This window comes from Phyllostomus hastatus, unplaced genomic scaffold (genome assembly GCF_019186645.2).
Source record: "Phyllostomus hastatus isolate PE091 unplaced genomic scaffold, TTU_PhHast_1.1 phas_contig_29, whole genome shotgun sequence".
NCBI classification, from domain to species: domain Eukaryota; kingdom Metazoa; phylum Chordata; class Mammalia; order Chiroptera; family Phyllostomidae; genus Phyllostomus; species Phyllostomus hastatus.
The window spans coordinates 25,710,970-25,736,901 of record NW_025333835.1 but is presented as its reverse complement, the minus strand read 5'-3'; the positions used below and the strand labels follow the sequence as shown (position 1 = coordinate 25,736,901).

At 37.8% G+C, this 25,932-nt stretch overlaps 1 pseudogene; it reads left to right on the top strand.

Annotated features, from left to right (window-relative positions):
- Positions 1 to 21,353: 21,353 nt before the first annotated feature.
- Positions 21,354 to 22,235, top strand: LOC123818894 (annotated as a pseudogene).
- The last annotated feature ends 3,697 nt before the right edge of the window (positions 22,236 to 25,932 follow it).

The following is a 25,932-nucleotide window of genomic DNA, read 5'->3' as shown; positions in this document are numbered from 1 at the left end:
TGACGAGAGCTGAACCCTTAAGCTCCTCTACCTGAGTGTTTTATACAATAGGAAACTCCTCCGGCCCTTAGTTTGACCCTTGCCCTGAGGTCTTTTATTCCATTAAGGTTTTTATTGGAAGAGGAGAGGCCAGACCCTTAATCTGATTTTATTTGTTTGTGTTTCCATAAAGTCTTTTTACATTTTATCTCTTACTATTAGGATCAAGAAGCAATTACTTTCTCTACTTATGAAAGACCCTAAATATCTGAACTCCATATATTTTTTTCATTCTTGCTTACAACAGGCAATACTTTTCTGAGTTGTTTTTCTTGTCATTTCTTACCAAGTACAACCCAACCCATTACAACCAACACCCATTACCTTCTGTTTTGCAAATTATTGCACTAGAAGTACACGTTCAAGGCACACGTTCTGCTTCTCGCATTATCAGAAGTGATGATCTTACCAAATGCACTACCACAGCAAACACGGGTCTTCATCTTCCAAGGCAAGATGCCTGCAATAGAGGGAAGGCCGTGAATAAGCACTCACTGGTTCCTCATTGATTTAGCCTGGCCCACTTGTCAGAAATAGACTCATGGATCTGCAGAACACAGTAGCTTGTGTGCCCACAAGAAGGGTGAATACTGAAAAACACTGGTAAGTCTAGAAAAGTCTGTGTCAATAAAACCCTGATTTATGCTTTTTCTTCCCCCAAAGGACTAATTTTTCCAAACAATTTGTGGAATATCTCCCTTCTCCCATAGGTCCTCTTATAAATGAAATGTTTCATATGTATACTCAGAGGTACTAGGAATCAATCAACAACTATTTGTGAATACTTACTGTCTAGAACAAGAAACAAAGCTTTCACTTTGCATTCATCTATTTAGACATTTAAAACACTTGTACTGAGTATTCATGCTTTTTGGCACTTTAATAAAATTGTTAGACTTTTTTAAACAAACACTAATACAGAGAGAATAATTAAGAACCAGCACACTTATCAACAGTTCCAATAATTATCAGCATTTGTCTATTTTGTTTGCTCTGTTCTCTCACATGATTTTTTTCAGAGGCTGAATTATTTTTTTGCATTGTATTCTGTTATGTAAATAAGGTTTTTCTAGGCATTCTTCTACAACACAGTGTTTTTGTTGACTGTTTGTAATCTTTATTCATGTGTGGATGAGTGGTTGTAAGGAATTCACTTTGTTGCTATATAGAATTCCTCTGTACGCACACACAACACCTTGTCTATTCCCCAGTTGACTGACACTTCAATGCTTTTCAATTTCCTGCACTTACATACATATCTGCAATAAACATTTTTAACATGCCTTCTTATGCTTATATATGAGAATTTCTTTATTATGTATACATGGAAGTGAAGTAAATATATACAAAGCTTTATTTTTTTTAAACATTGAGGGTTTGTTTTTTTTTAAATGGTTTAGCCAATTTATATTCTTACCACTATGTATTGGTGTAGTGTATATTTTGTATTGGTCCTATTGCTCCACATCCTTGCCAATAATTTTGTCATTTTAAAAATTTTAGACAATCTCCTGGCTGGCGTAGCTCAGTGGATTGAGTGCAGGCTGCGAACCAAAGCATCGCAGGTTCAATTCCCAGTCAGGGCACATGCCTGGGTTGCAGGCCACGGCCTCCAGCAACCACACATTGATGTTTCTCTTTCTCTCTCTCTTTTTCCCTCCCTTCCCTCTCTAAAAATAAATAAATAAAATCTTTTAAAAAATTCTTAGACAATCTGATATGCACGATATTTTATCTCCTGGGATTTATATTTCAGCATCTTGATTAATTATAAAAATAGAAATCTTTTATGTATTTATTGGCACTAGGGTAACACTTTGTAACATGTCCATTCATATTTTTGCCCATTTTCTAAAAATTAAAGTTTTACTGATACATAGCTCTTTATATGAGGTCTGTCCAGAAGGTATCCAGCTACGTAATATGAAAAGGAGACATTTATTGAAGAAGATACAAGATACAAGAAACATTGTACATAGGACAATGGCACCTCAGTCTCCTTCAAAGTAGACACCTTGGGACCTCACACAGTTCTCCCAGTGACCATCAGCTGTCCCATTGTATTTTCCTGAATCTCATCAATAGTCTGAAATCTCTTCCGTTTCAAAGGTGATTTTAGTTTTGGGAAAAGCCAGGAGTCACAGGGCACCAAATCTGTGCTGTAGGGTGCCTGAGTCACCTGAGTGATTTGACGTTTCACCAAAAAACTCTGCATGAGATGTGATGCATGAGTGGGTATGTCATTATGATGAAGCTGCCAGTCAGCAGTTGCCCATAGCTGTGGCCTTGTGAATCATCTGAATAGTTTCCATGAAGGAATGTTCAAGCCTAATGCAAATTCGATGCAGATTCGTTGCTCTACTTGCTCAGTCATTTTGAATGCTATGGCCACACACTACACATACTCACTCCATTGACCAGTACAATGAAGTCATCATGGTTCACACATATGCATTCCAGTCCACTGTCCTTGGCTGCCAGGTTACAATGATGTTGTGCAAGCCATTCTTATGGCTTATATTAACAATGGCTGGTCCTTTTCCAGACAGATCTCATAAATTTGGGTTTCTACTATTTGGTCAATTATACTAATTAAAAATAACATATTCAAGTCTGTAGATTTTCTTTTCATATTGTTTATGATTTGTTTTGACTCACAGATGTTTTTATTTTTATGTAATTAGGTTTATATTTTGTGGCTGGTGCTTTGCATGTTTTGTTTAAGATATCCCCTTTGTCTCTAGGTCATAAAGATGCCATGCAATATTTTCCTCTAATTTTTTTGAAAGTTTCCTTTACACATCTTTTACCCTCATAGAATCAAATTTTGTGTACAGTGTAAAGGAAGAATCTTTTTTGTCCCGAGCTAATTATCTACTTTTAAATCATTTCTTAAATGGTCTATGTTTCTAAAGAAAATGAGAATATGTCATCCCAAAATATGCTTCTTTGAGATAAGAATTTTTTTTTTGAGCTGAAGGCAATTAAGAAGCAACAAACATAGAAAAATTCTATCTGCTTTACCCTTTTCTGTCTTAAGTCAGGTTATAAATTTCTTTTACTGGAGATGATTCTAGAGTCATCTGCCCAGAGAAGTCTTCGGAGAAACCTGCAACCAAACCTTACTCCATTAGTTTTCCTCACCCCCATATACTGACCTTCCTACAGCTTCTACCTGTGGGAGCCTAAAATCATGTTCCTTTGTCCTATCATTTCTTTACAAATTTACTGTTCTTTGTTGAAAATGCTGTATAAACCCAAGCTATAGCCACACTTTGAGTGGCTCATCCCTGACCTTCTCCCATGTATTGTACATATGAAATATACACGCTAATAACCTATGTTTGTTTTTCTCCTGTGCAACTGCTGTTGTTGCAGAGCTCCAGCTGAGGATCTAGAAGGGTAGAAAGAAAAAAAAATTTTTCCTCTCTTACATTTTTCTCACTGTTTTGCAATATCCTCTATCATATATAAAATGTCCTTATATATGTGGGTCTGTGCCTAGCATTCTATTCTGGCTCCTTGGTGTTTTTGTCTTTTTCTGCATCAATACCTTATACACAGCATTACCATAACTTCATCATACATATTTATATTCAGTAGAAAAAGTCTCTTAGAATTGTTCTAGAAAACGTTCTTGTTTCACCTTAGTTCTTTGAAATACCCATTGCTTTCTAAAACTTTCGTATCACATTCTAAGTTCTTAGGTATCAGTGTTAGCCTACTTCACAATATCTACTGATTTTCATTGTCAACTACATCTTTCATTAATGTTATACTGTTTTATTTTTATTGAGGTTATGAAATATGCTCTAATATCTAGTGGGGAAGCCATTGCCTGTTCCTCCCTTCCTTTTATGAAACAGTGTAATTACTTTACAAAAACTTGTATGTTCTAATGTGTTTACTCTTCCTCCAGTGGAAATTTAAAATATTAATTAAGTCAAAAGAGTTATGGAGGGGAAGGAGCAAGCAAAGGAGCAGGCATAGAGGACTCCTGGGCACAGACAATGGGGGCATTGACTGTGGGAGTTGGGGGCGGGGGAAAGAGGCAGGACAACTGCACCTCAACAACAATAAAATAAAGAAAAAATAAATTATGCTGACTGAAATGCATGTTTTATTAAAAATTATGTTGTTTTCCTACAGATACCTGATTAAAATCAAAACTAAATTTACAAGTGAAAATCATCATTTTGTACCCTGTCATGGTTCACACAAAATGTCCCATTTTCCAAAGACCTTCAGTAGTAATTGAATAGATGCCATATCACTTAATACATGCACCCAGTACAGGAAGACCTTCATTCAAATCTCAGCTGTGCTACTTACCTACCAGCTTGAGACTCTGGACAAGTGACTTAAATTCTTACCCCTTACTTTTCTCATCAGGAAAATTAGGCCAATAATAGGGCCTCACTGAAGAGGTCTTGCAAGGATTTAATGAATGAATGTCAGGTATAACGTGTGCCATAATCAACATTAAGTATGTTGATTCTTCTGTTTTTATTACTTCTATAAAGGCTATCTTTTTGTTATATGTGAAAGCCTGATGATTCTTTGCTGAGGACATATTTTGTTCTGTTATTTTGGTAGTATAGTCAAGTCTACCCTCTGTCTTGCACATTAGCATTTGGGGGAATTTTATATACCCGAGATTTTGATGGGAATAATGGCTGCTGTTCTCATGGCAGTTATAAGCTGAAACTCCATCTCCCAATTACCTGAAACAGAGACTCACTGACACTTCCTGAACAAAAGTGTGAGAAGATTGAGCAGAATATTTTACTCTTTGGCCCAGGGCACAACATGTCTCCTCAAAATATATATATTCTGTCCAGAAAAAGTCTAGTCATTGTTAATATAAGGAGAATGGTTTGCGAGGCATCAATATAACCTGGCAGCTGAGAGTGGACTGGAATGCACACGTGTGAACAATGATGACCTCACTGTACTAGTCAGTGGGGGCAGTAGACACCCATGGAGTGAGCATGTGTACTGTGTGGCTGTCACATTCAAAATGACTGAACCAGCAGAGCAACAAATCTGCATCATATTTTGCATTAAGTTTGAACATTCCTCCACAGAAACTATTAGAAAGATTCAGAAGGCTGCAGCTATGGACAACTGGTGATTGGCAGCTTCATCACAACCATGCACCCACTCGTGCATCGCATCTCACGCAGAGTTTTTTGGCAAAACATCAAATCACTCAGGTGACTGAGCCCCACTACAGCCAAGATTTGGTGCCCTGTGACTTCTGGTTTTTCCCAAAACTAAAATCACCCTTGAAGCAGAAGAGATTTCAGACTATTGATGAGATTCAGGAAAATATGACAAGGCAGCTGATGGTGACTGGGAGAACTGTGTGAGGTCTCAAGGTGCCTCTTTGAAGAGATTGAGGTGTCACTGTCCTATGTATGATGCTTTTTATATCTTGTATCTTTTTCAATATATGTCTCTATTTTTCATGTTACATGGCTGGATACCATCTGCACAGACCATAATCTATGAAACTGTAGATAATTATAGAGTTCATTTATTTACTCTAGCCATTTTTTCACACTGAAAATGCAAACAAAACATTAGATTATTGACAAAACTTCTGATTAACTCATACTTTCATCCATGTTATAGAAACATGACCTGCTACTCAATGAGTAAAGGACTACATATTTCAAAACAACTGAACCATTGTGTAACATTTTAATTGATTATTTGTAGAATGTATTTTTTAGCACAAATTTTGGTACATATTAATTACTTAGTAATTTGTTGATTTCAATTTGCAGAAGAAACATAGAAATTCTTCTCTATAAGCTTCAATACAAGTATAGTAATCATAATCTTTATTTTTGCTTAGCCCAAAGTAGAAACTCAACTTTACATACTAGCTGTCTTTTTGCCAAAAGTGATTACAGTACAATTGTCTTTGAAGGGGCCTAATTTTTTCTATATTAAGAAAGCATTCATCTAGCCATTAATACAGAATCTACAGAATGTTCATTGCCATTTATTGTTCCTAGAGAATCTTCTGTTATAATGTCACTATGTAAACATGCTCATGAGATACATATGTGTATACAATGTATGATGAATTATATATGATAGGTGTACATATATATTTCTAGTAGAAGAAACATTTTAGATTGACTGACAATCAAAATTACATACTTAAAAGAAAGTGGTTAAAAAATGCCTTTGTCTTTTGTTTCAAGGATTAACAAAAATATACCAGACAAATAAAAAGATGTCAGGGTCACAATCTGATATTTGATAAGACAGAATTCAGAATAAAATAAGTGAACTAAAAAAGACAAAAAAGGCCAGTTTGTAATGCCAAAGACTCACAATAATTTGAATTAATATTTATGCATCTAATGCCACAGCAACACTGTTCACAAAGCAGAAGTTGTATACAATCTAAGGGGAAATAGAAACATGGCAAAAAAGAAAAGCAATGAGAAGCACTCAAATACTATTTTAAAAACATATTATCAAATCTGTGTGAAGAAACAGTCTGTTGCCTTCACTGGGAAGCTCAGTTGGTTAGAGCATCATCCCATCACACAAGATTGTGGGTTCAAACCCAGGTCAGGACACATACAAGAATCAACCAATGAATGCATAAATAAGTGGAACAACAAACTCTCTCTCTCTCTCCTGCTTCTTCTTTCTGTCTCTCTAAAATAAAAAAAAAATTTTAAAAAGAAAGAAAAGAAAGTCGGCTATTAAGTGAAGACATCCAAGGGAATAGGACAAAAAACTTAATATATATATAAACCCAATTATATATATAAATTTTGTTACAATAAAGACAGCATTTTTAGTGAGAAAAAAATACTTTTTAAAAAAGTGGTGAAAAAAGTACCTGGATATATTTCAAACGAATCAGAGATTTTATTGTGGACATGAAGCCGTACTAGTAGTACAAAGAAATCTGGGTGAATTCCTCTGTATGCATATTGTGAAGAAATGTTTCATAGTTTGGCACAAATACAAAGAGAATGAAGAAACATATTTTATTACATAAAAATTTAAAAACATATGACAGGGGAGAAAGCAAAATAAAAAGGATTGATATACTTAGAAAATATTTGCAGCTCATTACATAAAAAGTGTTAATATTTCTAGTACACAGCCATTGTGGGGTTGGCTTGGAGGGACTGAGCAACAAGGGAAAAGAGCTCGTTGACATGGACAACTGTGTGGTGATTACTGGGGGGAGGGGGCATAAGAGGACTAAACGGTAATGGAAAAAATATAATAAAGATTAAATTAAAATAATATACAAGAAAAGCACCAACAACTCTGTGGGAAAATAAGGTACAGAAATAATTTACAGTAGAAGAAATGCCACTGTCTTTTAGCCATATAAAATTATGTTCAAGGATGATCATAAAAAAATTCAGATTAAAACTATACTGAATTACCATTTTCAAATATTAAATTGGCAAACATCAAAAGGCTGTGGGGAAACCAGCACACTTGTGCATTTCCGATGCAAACGCAGAAATATCCATGACACGTGGAGGGAGACATGCAATACCTCACAAAATTCATATGCATTTGCTCTTTGACTCAGAAATTTCACTTCTGTCTCATTCAAAAAGAAGGATGTACAAAGGTACACATGCATCACATATATACACAGTCATTAGGAGTCTACTGGTAAAAGCAAAAAACTTGAAACAAACTAAATGTCCATCAATAGAGGGATGATTGGAAAAACATTCACACAGGAAAGAGTCATGGAGATATTAAAAGAATGAGGAACATCTATATACTTCTCTGAAGTAAACTCTAGGATACACTGTTGATGAGCAGGAAGGTAGAGCAAAGTATCTAAACAGCACGTAAGCACTTACCTAACAAAGAAAGACAGGTATACAGATACTTGTATATATGTACTTATGTGTGTGTTTCTTCTCAGACTTATATTTTAACAAAACCAAAGAATGCAAGAATAAACCATAACATTTCAATAAAAGTTGATGTCTAAGGGTGAAGTGATAGAACAGGGTAAAAGAATGAAAGCTAGATTTCTGAGCATGTACTTTGTTTATGATTGCTACTGGAACACCCATGTCTATGCCCAATCTAAATCTGTGCATAGCGGTTGTTTTCATGCCTTGACAGCAGAGCCCCCATCCATTTGAACTGCAGCATTCAGTTCTATCGATTCTCTTTACTTGATGAGATGAATAGTATGGCCATTTAAAAGTATACTTATACAAGCATCCCCTGTAATGTTTCAGGGTTAGCACAAAGTTCATTTACAGAATTTGACTATGGTCTAATATCTTTGGGATATGGTATATTAGTACTGAGGAAATAAAGAGAAGACAAGGATTTTCCAGAAGTCCTAACGAATTTCCAAAAGGACTGAGGAACTGTGTGTGAGTAAAGAGGTAAGATGCAGGGCTAATTGAGTGAGACTCCAGGCCAGTCGCTCAAGCTTCAACCAGAATAATTCCACTTCACTGTATACATGTAACAGGATGTGCGGCTCATTAAACAGTTTGAAAACTACTTAGAGAAGAAATAAGTGTTTTAATTAGAGTTATCTCTCATACATTAAATCTACATAAAATTATATATTTTTATTATTCCACAAATGTGAATTACAAATAAACACAAGCATGAGTGTTCAAATTAAAAGAGGAATAATTGAAGAATTCCAAGATCAGAAATAAAAGAATACATGCTTGAACCAGATGTCAACATAATTGTCGTTACATATAAAATTGGATGCAATCGCCTCAGAGGTCAAAATAAAACGTAAAAGTTACATAGCTCTTATTCTCAGAAGGAAAGGAGAAAAATAATGGAGCACAAAGTGCTTCCTGTGATTACATTCAGAAAGAAATTTGTTGGAAATTTTTTGGAAAATAAGCAGTGATTTTATCAGTTAGAATTACTTCAGCTGCAAGTAATGGGAACCCCAATTCTAACCAGCTTGCACAATAAGGCTGATCTTGAAAAAGGGAAGACCACTGTCAGAATCCCCTAGAAAACCTTTCTTCATGTGTCATCGGGCCAAACTGAGATACTTTTTTCTTATATCAATAAGTTCCTGGAACAGAAAGAATTAGTTGCCCTAATATTTGTGTACTCCTTGGAGTAGGGCTGAATACAGAAACAAATTGACTTCTGTTTGAGAAGAAGAAGGAGGGATAGATATTGTTATAGGCAACCCACAATAACTACTTCAATGATTTAATGGAAAAATGTCCTTGTTATCAGCTTTACCACAATCACCAAGAGGCATTTTATGTGACTATTTCTTGTTTATCTTTGTTAGAAATAAGGGCTCATATGAAAGGACATCTCAGCCAAGGCTAATGAGATGCAAATATGTAGCTGCTTATTCAGCTTTACCCAAGAGAGACTGAACTGAGAATTTCTGAATGAATGAATTGAAAGCCTATCCCTTTGACTGGAGTTTTCTAACCCAAATTAAACTTCAGACTAGTCCACTGTTGGTATTATATAATATCAAGCAGTTAAGAAGTAAAAATGAGAGAAGCAGAGGGAACCACTGCTCTGCAAGATCCATCAACACGGAAAACAAATGAGAGCGAGCTTCCAGGCAAAGCCGTAAACCAGCCTGCCTAAATAACACTTTCTAATTGTATTAATAAACACTCTAGGCACTAGAGTAATTCATTTTAGCTCATCATTTTAGGTTGCTTTAATAACGAGCAACTAGGCTGCTGGTATTCTCTGAAAAGGTAAATTCATCCATAAACATAAGCATGAAAACTAGTTTTTAAAAAAAGGAGAGAGCTGTCAATGAATGACAAAGTTTTCTTGCTCAGGGAAGACCACCTTACTTCAAAGAAGTCGGCTATAGGAGTTCCTACAGGGAAGACCAGTTTTCACCTAAGAATGCTTCTTTGAATGGGCTCTCTGCAAAATGCTGGACAGAGACCATGAGCGTCCACACTAGGAAACAGGACACTGTGCCCTTTCCTGAACCATTTTCAGAGGTGACATTAACACAATTGTCCCGCAGCCACAGGGTAATCTCAGCAACATTCTCATGGGGAATTGAAGCTAAGCATCAGAACCACCAAACAATCTAGGTAACCAAATACATTTTCTAAATATGTGGAGTTACTTAGAAATGAGCCATTCAACATTAGGGAATGTTTGCCATGGACTACGATTTTAATTTTCTTACAGTTATCCTGAGCACTTCTCTTCTGACAGCAGTTTTGTACCAGAGTCATTTGTTTCTTAAGGTTGCCTGTTTCATTCTGCTACAGCTGTCATCACTTAGCTGAGGGGACTACACATAAAGTTTGTTTAAAAAAAGCAATCAGATCATTGAGGTATAATTTTTAAAAGAAGGGGGAGCAACTAGATCAACCCTTGACATTTTCTTAGAATAACTGGGAATCTGTGTTAACCTCCTGCATCTTGGCTGGTAGCCATTTTCCTGTCCTTGGAAATATCAGTGACAGGTGAAAAGTTAATGAAAGTTACCAGGAGACTTACATTGTTGAACATTTCAGGATTGTATTCAGTTGTATATTACAGATCGGACAAACAATGGCTCAGACAAGTAAGAATTTAAAAAAATCTTATATCACAAGGCAAGAAGTTGAAAGCCATGTAGGACTGATACACAGTGACCCATGGGCTGCTACTGTGTCTGGGCATAGAGCTGGAACGGTTGTTATACTTCTAGGTATCACATCTATGTTTAATGGAGGAGGAGGAAATGGCAAAATTTTACACCAACATTGTGCCTGTAGAAAGCCCCATTTTTCCATGAAGACCTCCACTTACATTGTAACAGGGAGGATCTAGCAAGATTGCTGGGCAGAGGGGAGCAGGCATCTCCCAGATGGCAGGAGAGCCTGCCTTCCCCGGAGAAAGGAGGGGCCATAGGAGGAGGCTGCCTGAGGCAACAGTAAACAAACAAGCATGGCACTGAACCAGCCCAGCACACCAACCTGCGTTGCCCCGGCAACTGAGCAGCGTGGTGGCTGGTGACACTACAGGAAAGAGCAAGCGCAGGCTGAAAAGGTCACCAACACACGTGTATTGGGGAGGTGAATATGGTGATGCCCTGTCCCAGGCAGCAACACTGTGCCCCTGCACATGGGTAGAAACCCTCCTATCCGCTGCCGGATCATGGCAGCAGGAGTGGGGCAGAGATCCCGTGCGGGCTGATGTGTGTGATGAAGTCAGCCTAGACTGGCTGGTAAGCTGGAAGTTCCCACAATGCACAGGACTTAGAAGCCAAAGATTTAAATGGAGGGCAGGAGTCTTGGCCCTCTTTTGCATTCCCCTCACACACCGTTTTTTGGGTTGATAGTGAAGCATTCAGGGGACCCAGCAAATGCCGGCTCCTGCCTGCTTGGGGTCCTTGCCCTTGCTTGCCTGGGTGGGTGCAGGTTTGCACCGGATGTTCACCTGTGCACCAGCGGCAGCCCAGGTGCTGCAGCTCCATGCAGCACAAATGTCCCAGACTGTGCTCCTTCTCTTGCTCTGAGAGCAGCACACACACGTGCAGGCCAGGAATATTCGCCAGCACCAGAGCCATGAGCAGTCTTGGACCCCCGGGCCCTGCAGCTGGAGCCCCTCACACAACTGGCTGCAGTGATCTGGTGGCGCACCCCGGCCTCAGGACAGGAAAGAAGCTGCAGCAAGGCAGTGGAGATGCTGGCCCCACAAGTGCACAGTCCAGGGAGAGATAGTTGGAGAGCTGGAGACCTGTTTGGGAACAGCCTTGGGTCCCAGGACACAGGTACGAAAGGAGTGGGGTGTCTGGACACTGACTCTGGTACTAGAGGTGGCTGGCTTCTTCGTGTTTTGCATAAGAGAATGCCTTGGAAGTGGAAAGTCTCCATCTCCTCCAAACTGGGCAAACTTTTAATAAAACCCTTTTTCCTTCCCCACCATTTATTGTGCTGTGCTTCTGTGTGGTAGCATACGGCTTAGCCCCACTGTGTTGGGTAACAATATCCAATTAGCTAGACCTGGAAAACGTGACCACCCTTAGCTGCGAGGTGGTCTGAGGAGTATTTTAAATGTGACACACTGCTTCCCTCTAAAATTTAGGGTAATGGGTAAGGGAAAAATGGATAGTGGGTGGGTAGTTAAGCATATCTGCCTCCGTTATTTTTATAAGATTTTTTCTATAACATTAAAAAGAACATAACTATAAATTCCAAAAAAGTTGGACCCAAAACCTACTTGTTTTTCATACCAAATGTTGGACCAAAAAGATATTTATTCACCCACTCAGGAATCACTAGTATACACATACTCTGACTGGGAATTGTAAGCTGTACAGAAACAAATGAGACACATACTTGCTCTCAGGGAGCTTACAGTCTGGTAGATGAGAGAAACTGGCTTTTAAAGAAAGCTGTGAAAGGGGTGAAGGAAATCAGAATATATTGCTCTAAATATGCTTTTGACATAACAATTATTTTGTGCTGAAGGCAAATAAGAAGCAACACAGAAAAGCTTCCACTTTTCTGCCTAAAGTCAGAATATAAATTCTCCTTTCACTGAAGACAGAAACGATTTTCTCAGCCTAGAGGTGGCACCAGAGGTATCTGCAGAAATTCCCACTCCCACAGCTTCCTCCCATACAGTTCCCTTCCCACAGCGTGCTGCCACCCTGGGATGCCTGGGACTGCTCTTCCTCGTCCTGCTGTTTCTCTGCAAATTCATTGCTCTTTGTTCAAGATGCTATATAAGCTGGCATTCTAAGTCACCATTTTGAATTACTATTGGTTTCGTTTTCTCCTGCGTGAAATGTACTGAATGTTAATAAACTTTTTTTTCTCTCTTGCTAATCTGTCTTGTTAATGATCCCCAGCTGAAAACCTGAATCGGGTAGAGAAAAAAGTTTTTTGCTTTCCTTACCCCAGAGGCTAGCAGAACAACAGAAACACTGATGAGTGTTATTTGGGAGATTGGAAAGGGAGCTTCAGGAACGACTTCATTCCAGAACTCAGTTAGTCAGTGAACAATGTCTTGAAAGCATGAAGCCCTGGCTAGATGTGTTGCCTGAGGTGATTTGGGGGAACTAGGACGTTTTCATTATGTATAAGCAAAACCACATAAGAATCAAAGAGCTTATTATATTCATGGTACAACAGGACTCAACCAACTCTTTTCTTTCTTTTTTTTTTTTGCATAAAACTATGAGGGAACACAGAAATTAAATTCAAGTGAAAAGAAAAATAGTCGATTATCAGAGAAAACTTTTTCAGAACAAAATGATATAAATTCCTAGACTTGTTGCTGAGAGAGAAAGCCCCAATAAATGTTACATTAAGTTCTCCGGAGAGTTTAAATAAAAATGGCAATTTTGTATTCCCCTACCACAGCAACACAATAGTGTTGCATTAGCATGTAATAAAGGGTTCCCAGGCAGGCTAGCCTAGGGGGTTAAGTAGAATCTGTAATTCCATAGTTCATCTTTCCCAACTATATTGCAAGATCCATCACTTCCTCTGGCTCAAAGGGCAGGAATGTCTCCATGGAGTATCTCAGCATCTTTATTACTCAGAATTTTCATTTTCTTGGTCCCACGTTTTTACAGTGGCTAGACCTGACTGACAGTTCCCAGTGAAATGGAAACTTCCATGCTATGTGGATACCATTGCTGATAAGTGAATCCCTAGAATATCTGGCTAAGTGTTTCTCTTGTTCTCTCTGCACAACCAGATATCTCTTATTTTGGCTGCCATTGTTAACTTCCAAGTACCAGTGTCAAAATATCCTGCCGTCACCATCTCTGATAGTAGAAAACGTTATCTATTGGACAATGTAATTTGCCTTAAAAAAATTGGAACTCTCTTAGGAAACAGAGCTCATCCTTGAAGTTTCATATAAAGAGTCTCTAATAAATGGCTACTACTTCCACAAGGGTTTAGTAGGATTAAAAGATATAAGGAATGCTTGAGGCTTCCAGACACTAGCAACAGTGGGAAGGATACAGTAAGGTAAAGGCAATTCTTGAGATCAGTGAGAAAGGCCACTTGGAGGAGCCCCAGGGCAGTCACTCTAATTTCAGAAGGACACAGCTATTGACAGACCTGGCACAGAAGGGAGAGGGCACGGATGTCTTGATTTTCTTCTCTCCCTTCCTGATCTTTTGTAGGTTCCTTCCGTTGGCCAACCCCAAGGAAGAAATAGAGGAGCACCCCCTAGGCACAGAGCAGGTGAGGGAGGACATCAGCTCTGTTGGGAGGCAGGCGAATGCAGAATAACCAGAAATCACTCTGCTTATTTTTTAGGTTGACAACACTGATTTTGTATATTCTAGAAAACTCCAACTACCAGACAGCAAATTATACCTCAAATTCTGGTTAGGATCAGATCTGCTGGTACTTCGGCATTTAAATTAGAGGAGGAATCCAGTAACATTAACTAGAGCCTTTTTAAAAAGACTCTTTTAAAAACCTGGGTGTGAATTATGGCTCCACTGATTAGCTTGGTCAAGTCACTTTGCATCCATAGATGCAACAGTTTTTCCCTTTAACAAATAGGACAAAGTTGTAGAATTATCAGGAAATAATTTATATTAAGCAATCATCATGGTGACTAGCACACTGTAAGCATTTTATAAGTATTAGCTAATTTGGCTATTTTAACCATGTAGCTTTGGGTATAGTAATCATATCTACATCATAAAATTGTGAGAATTAAATAAAAAGATAAATGTAAAGCACTTATAAAAAAGGCCAAAAGCTATTATTATTGAAAATCATACTTTAAGAAATATTCACTACAATTTTGAATTTTAGCACATTGTCATGTCTTAAAAAGCAGGAGATAAAACAGTACATGCAGGATGGTCCTATGTTTTATATACTATGATGCCCAGTGATGAAATTTAAATTATTTTAGAAAAAAGGCTGCATTTAGAGGTTGCTAGCTATTAATAGTAGAAATAGCACACCACCATAATGGAACCTGACTCTGTTGGGAAAGGATACCAGAATGGCCATTTAATTTTACTCATTATGGAAAATGACCCACATCACTGACTAGCCCACAGATCTTGAGAAATTACCCTTAGGGGGGTTCTCTGTGATAGAGTGTGGTTTCTGACTTAGAAGTAATGATGTCTGATGCACATTTAATTATGCACTTTTACATCATAATGCTCTTATGGTATAAAATCTATCTTATGCCTTGAGAAATGAGAAAGGTATTATGTCCATTTTTTGAGGTGAGGTAGACTTGAGAAAAGTGGTGTAGGATTGATAATAATAATGAGAACCATGGGACCCACATGAACTCTAAGGAGCTCTACAATGAATAAAGGAAGAACCTTCTAAACTTAAAGAAATTCAGTCCTGCTTAATATATTCTATGCCTCAATGCATACAGTAAGTTGAGAAAAATTGAGAATTCAATGTAAATCATTTATCAACAGATTGATTTGATATATAAAGATTTTAGAAAGATAAAGATTGACAGGTAGACAATAATGAAAGAACATCTAGATTAAACATCGGCATTCTGAAATGCTGAAGACATTTATTTAATTTTCCGGAACAAAATGAAGTTGAAAAAATCAGGAAAGATGATGCAAATGAATGTTTTATGCTAGCTACTGTGTTTGCCAGTGGTATTTTAAACTGCTGTCCCCCCTTCCATCTTCACTGTAACCCCTCCACTTCAGATACAGCCATGATTTGCCGAGACCTGAAACCCTTCAATGGCTTCCATTCACACGTTTAGTAAAAGTAAAACTCTGTGCCCTGTTGTTTAAACCCATACCTCTTCTTGCTCCCAAATAACTTGAAAACTCATCCACAAATCTGCTCACTGACCATGCTCCAAATACCATTGGATATGTGAAGTTTCTTGTCCCCTCAGGGGCTTCCTGTTTGTTCTCCCTTCAGCCTGGAACACATCCCTTCAAAACACATTGTTGGCTTTTTCTTTTTATTGTGGCTTCGTTTTAAATGTCACCTTCTCGGAGAGGCTCTCTAAAGTGCTTAACTAGTTTCCTTTTTCTGAGGCTCATCTCATTACATGGAATTATACATTTTATTTATTTTCCTGCCCGTGAATCTACCAGCCTTGCTGCCTTGGGGAAAATTACTGGTCTACAATATCTGGGCAGCTCAGAAGCCCCACTGGGAGGCAGAGCTGGTTACAAGTGGTGCAGGCTGACCAGTGACCCCTCATGCTTTCACGACTAACTCCCTATCAACCTCAACCCCACCCTCCCCATTGCCTACAACCTAGGTTTGGTAGGCCAATGTAAGCATACTGACTCTTCCATATGTTGCTTGGTTTTTGGAGGTATTGCCTGACCAAAAGTTAGCAGATACTCTCTTCAATCTTGTGCAACAGGTGGTCCTGTGCAAAGGACCCACTGAGACATTTGGTTCATGCCAGAAGATCTTTGGTGCTTGGTCCACTGACAATACAGGCACAACAGAATTATTGGACCAATAAAACATGATAGTATTTTTGTGTTTTAACCCTACCAACCAAAAGAATACAAGCATCATGGGCTCTTTGAACCCAGGGGCATTTTCTAACTGCATGTTTTCAACAGGACCAAGCATTAAGGACTTCACAGCGTGGGCCAGACGTCTCCATTGACGTCTGCACAGGAGTAAATGTGCGCTGACCCTCTTCGCCAGCAGTTCTGTGGTATCTGGATTTCCCTGCTAAAGCTTTAGACTAAAATAATGGCAAAAGTAGAACTTGATATGCAACTACACTGTCATATAAATGGGAGCTATAATAAAATCTATTCTGGCAAATAAGACTTCAAAAGATTTGCAACAAAACAACTCATTTAAAAAATTCTATTAGAGGAAATCATGAAATAAAAGGGTCAATAAATGTTGGAGTTTGTTATAAGAGATATAGAAAATAAGGATGATAAAATACCATCAAATTCCATATCAGCATACATGTCAAAAAAGGCTGAGATTTAAAAATTATAATAAAAATTTTTAACAAGCAATATTCTGGAAAATATCATGATTAGACAGAAACCATATATTTTATGGAGGAAGATATAAAACCATTCCCAAATTTAAAGAATTGCTGTGTGTAAATACACATAAATGTGGGACTTAAACTAAGGGCAATTACAATAAAAGCAGAGTTGAATGTATAACTTGTAAACTAAAAAATTTTTGACTGACCAGTGAAAAGCAGGAAAGAGAAATAATGTACAAAAGTAGAAAATAGTCTCAAAATTGCAAAATATCTCTTAAGACTAAATTTTTTAATGTAAAGTGTTCAATTATTAAGACAAAATCAGTTTTTTTCTTAAAGGTTCTAAAGCATGTTTTCTGCAAAAGGCATATTAAAAATGAAAAGGCAAAGAAAGGTTAAAAATGCAAATTTGTAAAAGAACATATAAGTGAATGTGAACTAAAGAGATCTCATGCAGCAATCTTAACAGTTAGAAAAGAAAAAGTACAAAAGGCATAGAGAGAGGTCATACACCGGTAAAGGCAAAGACAGAGCGGGAAGACACAATCCTTATGAGCACATGTGTGTAACACGTAATATGATTTCAAACTGCATAAGAAACAAATGATAGAATTGTAGGGAGAAACTAACAGATCTTATTAATTATAAATTTAGATTTTGATACCTTCAAAATCCCTAAGTCAAACAGCCAAAACCCCAATAATATCAAATATCTAAACAAATTAATTAGTAAGTCAGGGCATTAGGTAATATAAAATCACACAATCAAAAAACCAAAATACACTTATGCACACACAGAGAAAATAAAATTTACAAGTTTGTGTATTAAGCTCCAGAGAAAGCTTCATTTTATCCCCACGAGAAGTGTCAACTGTGTCAACAGAAGTGTCAACTGTGTTCTCTGACTATAATTTAATCATATTACATATTAACAACCAAACCGTATGATTCAAAACTAAATAATGTTTCACTTAATTACCAGTGGATTAAGAAGGAAACTAAAAAATGTTTAGAACTGAATAATAATGAAAACAGTAAAAAACAAAATCTGTGAGACAAACATCATATGAAAGCAGTAATTAGAATAAAAGTTCAACTCCAAATAAATGTATCAGTAAATATTTAAGGAAAAAAATGAATATCAAGAGAGCAAATTCAAAGAAACATAAGAAGAAAAATAATGATGAGGACAACAAGAATAATAAAATAGGGAACAGACAACAAAAGAGCATTAACAAAATCAGTAATTGATTCTTACATATTTTAATAACAAACTTTTGGAAAAACTGGTCAAAAAAAGTTACAAACTAAAATATAAAATAAAAATGGTGAAATATCTACCATGAAATGGTGAAATTAGTGAGAGAATAATATAAATAATTATATTTTAAAAAGCAGATCAAGTGGATAAATTACTATAAAAATAAAAAACCCAAAATTAAAGCAAGAGGAAATTGCAAAATTAAATAACTCAACAAGCATTAAATAAAGTCAAATGAAAGGTAATAATATAACCCCCACATAAAACCCCAAATCCTTATTATTTTATAGAGAATTCTGCCAACATTTCAAGGAATACTTATTATGTACAAGTTATTCTAGAAATTAGAAGGAAAAGAGTTAAAATTACTTCACTAATTTTGTGAGTCTGATGAAATTGGTTCTAAAACCAGCTAAGGGCAATCAGAGAAAATAAAGTCATAGCCTTATTTTACTTCAATGCAAATGCAAACATGTTAAATGAAACTGTACTGAAAAATGTATATGAAAAATCTCAAATGTATTATGATCAAGATTAATTATTGCAAAAATGCAAGCATAGTTCAACACAAAAGATTTTGTTTGCTATAATAATAACCAAGGGGAAAATATACGTTAATCACAACAGATGCAGAAAAATGCATCTGGTAGAGTTCAACACTAATTTATAATTATAAAAACATACAAATCTATGAAAACTACAGAATAAAATGAACTTTCACTCAGTAAAGATTTTAATTATTTTTTTAAAAGATTTCATTTATTTATTTTTAGAGAGAGGGGAAGAGAGAGAGAGAGAAAAACATCAGTGTGGTTGCCTCTTGTGCGCCCCCTCCTGGGGATGTGGCCTGCGACCCAGGTGTGTGCCCTGACTGGGAATCCAACCAGCAACCTTTCAGTTCGCAGGCTGGCACTCAATCCACTGAGCCACACCAGCCAGGGCAAGATTTTTTAATAAAACCCATTATAAATATTTTTTAATACAGAAACATTAAGACTGGAAAATATAAGAATATCTCTTTCTGCACTATTTGACATAGTATTGGAGATTCCAGCCAACACTAAAAGAAAAAAAAATAAGTGAGATGTAAGGAATGACATAAGCTAGTGAAGCTGTCATTATTTTTAGATGAAAAATGTCAACAAACTATTAGAAATATGAGCTCAGCAAACTAACTGAATATAAAATACACTAACAAAACTGGTAACATTTATCTGTACCAAAAATAACCTAGAAAATAGATTTAAAAGTACATCATTCACAATAGCAACAAAAACTATTAGACATCAAATGAACTCAATAAAAATGTACAGAATCTTTGATAAACTAAATTACTGATAAGTTACACATATGCATACCTTATAATCCAGTATTATCATACTAAAGAACTTATTCTAAATATATCTGATGCAGAGCAAGGTCTAATAGCATGGTTATTGCAGCATATCATGTGTTGACAGGGAATTGGAGTCAATTAATATACCCTTCAATAGAAACTAGCTCCCACCAGTAGAATACAAAACAGCAGTAGAAGCAATAAATGAATGTATACACAACAACATGGAAAGATCTTAAAAGCATGATTCTGAGCAAAAAAAAAAAAATAAGAAACAGAAGGATATCTTTACTGCAGTGTCATCTATACAAACTTAAATTTCATGCACACACAGTAACAAAGCATGTTTTGCAAGATCATGTAAACACAGAAATCCGTGTGACCAAACATGCAAGAATGGTTGTCTATTGTTGTGTCTAGAGATGGGGAAGAGGTGAGTGAGAGGAATGGTGCCAAAAGGAAATAAGTAAATTAAGATGCACCTAAAATATAACAACAAAGGAGCTGACACAGACAAATAAAAGTAGAGTGTCATAAACTGACAAATATACTTAATCCAATCTTCTGCACGGCATGCAGATATATAAAATAACCTCATTCTATATTTTTAAGTAGCTGTAATCAGAGCCCCTGTAACAATGGCAGCCAAGGGGAGCTGAGAATGGTTAAGGCTGGGTGCACTGGTAACGAACAGATCCACAAGACAAATGAGGGGAGAAAGCAGCACCATTGCTTCTGTGCTGTGTCCATCTTTCTTACAGCAGAGCAAACAAGACAGCAACACATTGATTTACAGTAAAAGGGCCTATCTCTGCAACCAGAAGGGTTGGAAACTTTTTTTTTTTTTGGATGAGAGCAAATTACTCTTTTAAGAAAGTCACTGAACATCTAAAGAGAGGCTTTGAAAAATAAGTTGATAAAATAAGAGGGTACTTTATGTGTCTTCTCAAAGAGCATCATAATTTTCAGCTCTATAGTAGCCATTTTTCCTACCTTACCTGGTTCAACTGCAACACAGGTGATTATAGACTTTATTAGGGACAATCCTGAAGTGGCGAGATTAATGATAGCTTGTGTTACTAGTCTGAGTTCCCTTAAGGCATAATGCATAATACATAACTTCATTATTATGCCCTAGAATAAGAAAGGGGGAGGGTCTTGCTCAGGGAATAAGATAAAAGTGGGGATTTCAGACTGAATCCCAGAGGTGACTGGCATTTAGGGAAATGAACATTATTTCTTGCAAATGATTCTTGTTTGCTGCCAAGTGACAATTCAGGATGCTTTCACTTGAACTCCAAACTGAAATAACCTCTCTGGGACTTCATCAACTTCTTTCAGCTAGTTTGTTTTGGCTGGTTATCTGAATTTTGTTTTATTTCTAAAATCTATCTGGAGTGAAAAATTATTTGCTTTTAGCTTCTTTAGCAAGAACCCAATTTTTATACTCACTGACAAAAAAGAACACATGATAGATTTTGGCAAGATTTCCAAAGTTCCTACTTTGGAATCTAAAATGATGTTATTAATCTCACTGATAAAGGCATTCTATTTATTCCATAAAGAAAAAAGAATTAGCGCTCTCTGCTCCTCCTGTTTGACAGACAGCTGTGTCTTCCTGCGCAGTGCCAGCCTTAACCCTGACACACGATGGTGAAGGTCAGAGTGAACAGATTTGGCTGTATTGGGTGCTTGGTCACCAGGGCTGCTTTTTACTCCGGCAAAGTGAATACTGTCACCATCAATGATCCCTTCATTGACCTCAACTACATGGTCTACATGTTCCAGTATGATTCTACCCATGGCAAGTTCAAAGGCACAGTCAAGGCTGAGAATAGGAAGCTTTTCATTAATGGAATGTCCATCTCCATTTTCCAGAAGCAAGATCCTGCCAACATCAAATAGGGTGATGCGGGTTCTGAATATGCTGTGGAGTCCTGGTATCTTCACTGCCATGGAGAAGGCTGGCACTTATTGAAGGGTGGAGCCAAGGGGGTCACCATCTCTGCCCCTTCTGCAGATGCCCCAACGTTTGCAATGGGTATGAACCATGACAAGTATGACAACTCCATGGAGACAGTCAGCAATGCCTCCTGAATCACCAACTGCTTATCCCCCAGGCCAAGATCATCCATGACAACTTTGGCATCGTGGAGGGACTCTTGACTACAGTACATGCCATCACTGCAACCCAGAAGACCGTGGCCCCTCTGAGAAGCTGTGGCATGATGGTCTAGGGGCTTCCTAGAACATCACCCCTGTTTCTACTGGTGCTGCCAAGACTGGGCAAAGTCGCCCCTGAGATGAATGAGAAGCTCACTGGCATGGCCTTCTGTGTCCCCATCCCCAATGTGTCAGTTGTGAATCTGACCTGCTACCTGGGGAAAGCCACCAAAAATGACATCTAAAGGGTTGAACGCAGGTATCAGAGCCCTCCACCCCCTCAAGGGCATCCTGGGCTATACTGAGGACCAGGTTGTCATACCAGGAAACGGCAACTTTAACAGTGACGTCTACTCCTTCACCTTTGATGCTGGGGCTGGCATTGCCCTCAATGACTACCTTGTCAAGGCCATTTCCTGGTATGACAATGAATCTGGCTACAGCAACAGGGTGGGGGACCTTATGGTCCATATGGCCTCGAAGGAATAAGAGCCCCCTGGACCGCCAGCCCAGCAACAGGAAGAGAGGCCCTCGGCTGCTGGGGAGTCCTTGCCCCAAATCAATGCGCCAACATGCTAAGAATCTCCTGAGTTCCAGTTTCCATCCCAGACCCCCTGCAGAGGGGAGGGTCTTAGGGAGCCCTGCCTTGTCATGCACCATCGATAAAGTTCATGGTACCCAGCCAAAAATAAGAGAGAATATTTTTCTATTTATCTAAGAACCTCATTGGAATTGAAAGCATTACTTTAAGAAATGTAAAATGTGCCAGCAATGTAGTCTCCAGGGTATAGATTCAATGTACTAGGAATAATAAAATGCAACTATTTGACTTTTATTATCTCTAACATTTTTATTGTTCAATTCAGCTCACAGTCATTGAGGGCCTGGTATTTCTAGATATTCTCCGTGGTACAAAATATAAATATGCCCTGACTTCTACATCAGGGAACTTAAATATCAAAACTTGAAGAGGAAGATACACATATTACTAATTGTAATGCAATATGTAATGAGAAAAATAGCCCAACAGAAATCTAGAGAAAGTAACATGGGTGGTATAGTAGAGGGAGGAATTCGCTTCTGAGAACAGAATCTGGACACTCTCCGTGGAGGAACTGATTTAAATGGGAAGAGATTATATAGGTAAAATGGGCAATTTCAAGTACTCCTAACTCCCCTCTCTCACCAGAGTGAGTAAGTTGTCAGTTCAGAAGTGATGTTAGAACTATGTGGAATATAAAGTTACATGTTCATTGCACACTGTCAATCCCCTACATAATCAATAGCGTGTGCTGACTGATCAGATGGGTGGGAGTAAAGGGCAATGAGTGAGAGGAATACCAGTAACAGCAGCATGCAGACTTTGATTAGAGGGAACATAATGACCCCTGCAGTCGTTAGGGAAAAGGGTAGAAAAATGAGACGTACAGGGTCTGTTTAGGGCTGTTGACTGTAAAATGCCAACGTGGCCCAGCAGGCAGCTAGAACTGGGGTGTGAGTAGAGTCATCCCATCAAACTGATGATTGAAGATGGAAGCAAATAAAATGTATTTCCTAATGTGATCAGCTGGGCTGCTATAACAAAGTACCATAGAATGGGTGGCTCAAACAGCAGATATTTAGTTCCCAGATTAAGGCACCAGCAGATCTGGGGCTTGGCTGGAGCCCTTCTCCTGGCTTGCAGAGGGCCACCAGCTCTCCGTGTGTGCCTGTGGACTCTTCTTTTTGTTTGAGCGGAGAGAGATTTTTCTGTCTTCTTGTTCTGAGGAGGGCATTGATACCATCATGGGTGTCCCACCTTCATGACCTCCTCTAAACCTAAAAACACAATTCCCTTCCATTGGCCTGAACTCCAAATGCCATCATCGCATTGGGGGTTAGGGCTTCAACGTATGAACTGGTGGCAGGGGCCCATAAACATTTAGCTCATAACAGTCCCCCTAGAATAAAGTACAGGGGGAAGAGGAAAGAAAGAAGAGAACCTACCTTATAAGGATATATGTTGGGAGTTGGGGGGTAGGTAAAGATTGGCAGAGATGAGAAGCAAAGAAGGACTACGAAGAATCAGAAAAGGAGGAACTGAACCAGAGGACTGCAAGAGTGAGGTAGAGAAACATCCCCCAGAAAGACAGCTCTGGGTCAGAGCATTGAGGAAGAGGTGGCAGCTCACTGGGCCATACACTAGAGAGAAGGTAAATGTGAAAAGGCCAAGAAAAGGCCGTGGGTGTGGCTGATAACAGGTTTCCACCATCGCCCACCAAAACAGAAAGTAGAGCCTTTCTATGAAAACTTTTGTAAGCTGAAATGGTGTAAAGCAAAGAAGCAATTACCATTAATTTATATTTTAAAAGTTTTTAGAATTCTAAAAAAAATAACCTACTAGATCATACCAAGTAACACATAAAACCTAAAATAACACTAACATATAGTAAAAGCCAGAATTATACAAATACACAGACTGCTTAAAAGAGAAATGACATAGATACAATATAGTTTCACTTATTAAAATAACTAACTTCTCCCTACGTATAAGATAATAGTGGAATACCACACTTTGTTACGCCCATCAAGCAGTAGACTTTCCCTCTCATCCATTACTGGCTGCCAACTGAAAGTGACTACTTCGCTACTAGCAGAATCAATAGTAACTTTGGCAGCTTTCAAGATTCTTTTTCTTTGCGTGTAAAGAGCACGAATAGTGAATGCAGGCAAGTTCAACACACGCACAATGTCTTTATTTCATTCACCATGATTGAAAGGTTTAATTGTGCCCAGTTTAATGCTAAGCATAACACCCTTACAAGTTCTCTTAGGCTTTTCTGATACCTTAGGACACATGTTGCTAACAGATGTACAAATAAATGGGGATAAAGCTCACAGACACGGTGCAAAGCTCTGGCGACCTGATGCTGAGATGCTGAGTGTGATTCCTGGGGAAGGAGCTTTACGGGGGCACCACTCTCCTTGCTCAGGGCGCGCGCTGCCTCTGTGACAGCTTCTTGCAAAACAAATGCTGAACCCTATTTTTGCTTTTCACCTTTTTTTCATAAAAGCAAAAATCCTCTTGGAATTTATTTTGGTTAGCAAAAACAGGTATGAATATAGGTCTTTTGTAAAAGCCAAGTGGTGTAACACCAACTTTTGAGTAGCAGAAGATACTTGTTTTTGATATTCCTTAAACCTTAACACTGCTAGGTGCTGTCTTAGGTGGTTTTCTTTAATGATAATATTACACAGGCTCCATAAAAATGCATTATCTAAATCAGCTTTTCCCTCTGGTTCCCTACCTGAGGGATAAAGCATAATTCAGGTTTAGTCAGCCAGTTAACTTTTGAACGCGTTAGGAAATTAAATTAACACTTTCGAGTCAGTGCTGCTCTAGTGACCGAAATAATGGTCCTGAGTCTTGTCCAAGTTAACAAAGCTCCCCGAGTGCTTAATTAATGGACAGTTTGAATAGTGTTTACAAGAGGACATTTCCTTGTGCTCTAAGTTCCTCTCTGGCACTAAGTTTTCTACAAGGGTATCAATTAGTAACTTGCAAGGACTAAATGGATTTCTCATTCCAGCTTTCACCAAATGACCCCTAAATTTACAATCGCTATAATCAGTCACTATGTTGTGTACATAGTGCTTAGAGCTGTCTTCATAAAATATTTGGAGATTGCTTGCTAGCATTATGCACTTGAGTTTAGAGTCTCCAATTAAAATTTAAAAAAGCATTTCTTTACTATTTCTAAAAAGCCAAACAAACAGGTAAATGGTGGGAAACAATCCAACAAAAGAAGTGCATTAAAATAACCCCATCGTTATGGTATCAAATAAAGAAAACATTTATTGTTTTAGCTCTTAATATGAACATGAAAAAATTAAGCATAAACATAATTATCAAAGTAACAGGAGGTTATATAGTGGATTAGTATCTTGTCTTCAATTATTATTGAATTAAAATCACCATGAAGACAAGTCTTGATTTCTTAAAAAAAAAAAAGATGAAGAAAGGGCCACTGAATGCTTTGTTATTGTTTTGTTCTTTTAAAAGAGGCCAATTCTGTGGGAGAGGACGGCTGACAAGAAGTGATAAATCCAATGCAACATACTGGTCCTCGCATTATTAGGCAGCAAATGGTTGAGCTTATCATGTGCCTAATTGTAGCTTTTATTAAAGAATGATAAATACTAAAGC